We start from the raw sequence: 5,000 nt of genomic DNA on the forward strand, positions 1-5,000 counted from the left end.
AGGTTAGGGAGAGGGAGTGGGTGGGTGGGAGATAGGGAGAGAGGATGGGGGGTAGAGAGTGAGGGTGTGAGGGTGGGTGAAGGTGTGGAGAGGGGGGGTTAAGGAGAGGAAGAGGGTGGGTGGGTGAACAGGGAGAGGGGGTGGGGGATAGGGAGAGGTTGTGGGTGAAGGTGAGAGCGTGGGTGTGGATGAGGGAGAAGGGGTGGACGGGGGGTTGAGGGAGAGGGGGAGGAAGGAGATGAAGAAATTTGGGTAGGTGAGGATGGGAGAAAAGGGAAGGGGGGGGAGAAAGGGAGAAGGAGAAGGAAAAAGGGGAGGAGGGGAAGGAGGAAGGAATGGGGGAAGGGAGAAAGGGGAGGAAAGGGGAGAGAAGGGGGAAGGGGAGAAGGGGGAAAGGGGTGGGGGGAGGGCGGGAGGAGGGGGGGAAGGGGGGAAGGGGTGGGGCAGGGTGAATGGCCCCCCGGGAGAACCCGGCGGCCCCATCTAAACCACTTCCCCCTTTCTTTTTTACCCCCTTTATCACCCCTTTCGTCGGCCTTCTCTTGTCAATTTTTTTTCTCGTGTTTTCCTCAATCTGTATGTTCCTTTTATTTATTTGTTGTAAATTTTATCCATCTTTCTAATCTTTTTCTTTTTTTTCTCTTCTTTATCTTCTCCCCCCCCCCCCCCCCCCCCCCCAAACCCCACCCACCCCCCAAAACCCCAAAACCCCCAAACCCCCCCCCACACACAAACCCCCAAACCCCCCAAAAAAAAAAAAACCCCAAAAAAAAACGAAAAACAAAAAAAAACCCCAAAAAAAAAAAAAAAAAAAAACTAAAAACCAGAAAAAAAAACAAAAAAAAAACAAAAAAAAAAAAAAAAGAAACCCCACAAGAGGAAAATAAAAAAACAAAAAACACAACAAAAAAAAAAAACAAAAAAAAAAAAATAAAGAAAACGAAAAAAAAAAAAAAAAAAGCAAAAAAAAAAAAAAAAAAAAAAAAAAAAAAAAAAAAAAAAAAAAAAAAAAAAAAAAAAAAAAATAAAAATAAAAAAAAAAAAAAAAAACACAAAAAAAGAAAAAGAAAAAGAAAAAAAACACAAAAAAAAGAAAAGAAAAAGAAGAAAAAAAAAAAAAAAACAAACAAAAAAAAAAAAAAAAAAAAAAAAAAAAAAAAAAAATTTTTAAAATGTTTTTATTTTAATTTTTTATTTTTATTTAATTTATTTTAAAAAATTAATTTTTTAAAAATTTTTTTTTTTTTTTTTTTAATTATTTAAATTTTTCTCTTTTTCCCCTTTGGTTTTCCCCTTTTCTATTTCTGAACAAAATCCCCTTTAGCCCTTTTCGAAATTGGGGTTTTTGGTTTAATAAATTCAAGGGGGTTTGCCTTGTTAAAAAATTTTTGTTATTGTTTATTTTGGCGGGGCGGTTTTGGGGGTTTTTTTTTTGGTTTTTTAGTGTGTGTATTTTGTATTGTTTGTTTGTTTCTTTTGTGGTGTGTGTTTTTTTTGTTTTGTTTTGGGGTTTGGTGTTTTTTTTGTGTGTGTTTGATTTTGTTTCAATTTCCCTTTTTTGGGGGTTTTTTTACCAATTTTTGCTTCTAGGTCACACAAAAACCCGGGGGGGAAAAAAGGCTAAGCTAATTACCCATACCAAACAAAAATACCGCAGAGGAGTAGGTCCATTATTTCCTTTCTAAAAGGTTAATTTACTCGTTTTTTGTCATGAGGTCTGGGTAATCACGTGAGGTCAGAAGGTCACGCCGCAGAGGGTGGGGCTTGAAGCGAAGAGAAAAATTCAGTTTCACAGAGTAACAATTGAATACAATCTAGAAGCACACGATGCATATGACATTACAAAAACAGCAACAATTTACACAAAAAAAAAAACGTACTAACATTTGACCTTGAACACCCCCCGTACAGAGCCCCTCCCCCCAGCGTGACCTAGCTCTTGAACAACCTAGGAGACGCTCGAGGTTCCTCTCCCGTACCTCCTGCTGCTGCCTTGACCTCGCAACGTGACTTCTCTGTGGCGCCGCGGCCTCCGGAACGTGCTGCGTCGTGTCTCCCAGGGGCGTGGGGAGCAGCGCGGGTGTGGGGAGTGTGAGAATGGTGGTGAGGGCCTTTTGCGTAGGTTGGGAAAGGAGGGAGGGAGGAAGGAGGGAGGGGAGGAAGGAGGGAGAGAGGAAGGGAGAAGGAGGAAAGGAGGGAGGGAGAGGAGGGAGGGAAGGAGGGAAGGAGGGAAGGAGGGAGAGGATGGAGGAGGGAGGAAGGGCGCTGGGAGGAGGTCTGTCTGTCTGTCTACCTCTCTCTCCTTCTTCTATCCCTCTCACTCTTTCTCCTTCTTCTGCCCCATCCACTCTCTCCCTTTTTCTTCGTCTTCGTCTAAACCATCTCTCTCTCTCCTTCTTCTTCTGTCCCTCTCACTCTTTCTCCTTCTTCTGCCCCACCCTCTCTCTCCTTTTTCTTCGTCTTCGTCTAACCCTCTCTCTCTCTCCTTCTTCTTCTTCTATCCCCCTCTCTCTCTGAAGCTGGTTAGCATTCTTCAGAATTTGAAATCCAGAATAGGCAGTTTATAACCAATCCACATCGAATTAATACCGACAAATCTTGGTCTAACTGAATGAACAAGATCTCTAAGCATTTTGTTACTCTTTGGGTATCATGACAAAAAAAAAAAAAACGAAAAAAAAGAAAGAGAGAGAGAGAGAGAAAAGAAAAAACGAAAAAAGAAAAAGGGAGAGAGAAAGAAAAATCGGAAAAAAGAGAGATAGAAAAGAAAACGAAAAAAGAAAAAAAGAGAGAGAAAAAGAACGAAAAAAAGAAAGAGAGAGAGAGAGAAAAGAAAAAACGAAAACAAAGAAAAAGAGAGAGAGAGAGAGAAAAGAAAAAAGGAAAAAAAAAAAAGGTCGGCGGAGATAAGCGTATTCTGGGACGGTCATGAACACTAACCCACCATTTCCTTTTACACGACCTAACTAAGCCCTAAATCTCCCTCTTCTCCCTTGTGAAACTTGAGAATCCTTCCCCACGCACGACCCTGCCGTCTCGTACCGGGAGGACGAAGGAAAAAGTGTCGTTTCCTCAGTACTATGTCTCCGTTTTTTTCCCTCTCTCTCTGTTTCCCTGTTTCTTTCTCTCTGCCTCTCCGTTTTCTCTATTTTCTCTCTCTGTTTCTCTTTTTCTCTCTCTCTTTCTCTTTTGTTCTCTCTCTCTATCTATCTTTCCCTCTTTTTCCTCTCTCTCTCTCTTTCTTTCTTTCTCTCTGTCTCTGTCTGTCTCTGTCTCTGTCTCTGTCTCTGTCTCTGTCTCTGTCTGTCTCTGTCTCTCTCTCTCTCCGGCGTCGCCATTCATGCAGAATTTCGCAAGCGTCGTCGTGGATCGTGCCAGTAAGGTGCGGTGCCAAGGGTGAGGCAATACCTAACTCACGGGCGGCGTTTCCTTACGAGGCGAGCGATATTTCCTAAAAGAACGACCGCGTCGGTGATGCGTAAACAGCGTTCGGCTTTCTCAGCGTTCGAGTGTGAAGAAAGAAAACAAAAACGAAAAAAAAGGATCGAGAAATACAATACTGTTCGGTACTGATACCATATTAGCTTCAAATGTCAGAGATGTCGTTTGTCACGTCGCGCTTACCGGATGAAAAGTCGGTGATGCGTAAACAGCGTTCGGTTTTCTCAGCGTTCGAATGTGAATAAACAAAACAAAACCGAAAAAAAGGATCGAAAAATACAATACTGTTCGGTACTGATAAAATATTAGCTTCAACTGTCAGAGATGTCACTTGTCACGTCGCGCTGACCGGATGAGAAGTCCGTATCAGGTCAGGCTTTCGAGGACGCGGTAAATAAAACCTTTGTTGCCAAGAACGCAAATGGGCGAGTTGGTGCGTCGTCCTGAAACAGCTGATCGGGAGCGAGTGCACAGACCGATCCCGTTCGAGTGCGGACGATCTCCACTCGGGCGTCCGCTGTTGCTGGCTGACATGGCGAGAGTCGGCGATAAGTTGGGTTCAAGCTTTATCTATTTTAGGCGGATGAAAATGTTATTCATTTATCCGAGATTTTTTGCAGTTATTATTATTATTGTTGTTGTTGTTATTATTATTATTATTATTATTATTATTATTATTATTATTATTATTATTATTATTATTATTATTATTATTATTATTATTATTATTATTATCATTATTATTATTATTATTATTATCATTATTATTATTATTATTATTATTATTATTATTATTATTATTATTATTATTATTATTATTATCATCATCATCATCATCATCATCATCATCATCATTATTATTATTATTATCATTATTAATACCATTATTATTATTATTATTATTATTATTTATTTATAATTTTTAAGGCAAATAGGTGTATCTCAACTTTTTCTTATTTATTCCGTTATGCTTACTGTAACTGGTGTTGCCTTTTAATGAAGTTATTAAATTCATGCTAAAAATATTCCTGATAAAATGATAAACCCGAAAATGCCATTATGATTTCTACATCTATTATTTATTTTCATTGTGGTAGCCAGTAGAGTTACTATATTATTTATTTTCTTTGTCAGGAAATAGTTTACTACATTCATTAGTACTCCATTATGGCTTTCATTTTATTACGGTGATAAACAAGGCATTAAAACGAATAAACAGAACGACAAAGTGGCAATAACTAATACAAAAAAGAGTTTTTAGTTTCTTTATCTCCCTCTTTTTCTTCTCCTTCTCCTTTGTTTCCGTATTCTTCTCGTATACCTTCTCACGGCTTGACCAATTAACTTTATTCTAAAAGGGATTTATTTCCATGTTGTAGAATGAGAATAAACACTCAGGAACATTTATTATTATCTTTTGTCAAAACCAAAAGGGAGATTCTAAAGAGAAATGTATTTTAAAAAATCATTCTTATATTCATCCTTTTAAGTTATTGATTGGCGGGGAATTACTTAAAAAATTGCTTAGTGTGATCGACTAATCCAGTCAAGCGGCTTTG

The sequence above is a fragment of the Penaeus vannamei genome, chromosome 20 (assembly GCF_042767895.1).
Source record: "Penaeus vannamei isolate JL-2024 chromosome 20, ASM4276789v1, whole genome shotgun sequence".
Classification (NCBI taxonomy): Eukaryota; Metazoa; Arthropoda; class Malacostraca; order Decapoda; family Penaeidae; genus Penaeus; species Penaeus vannamei.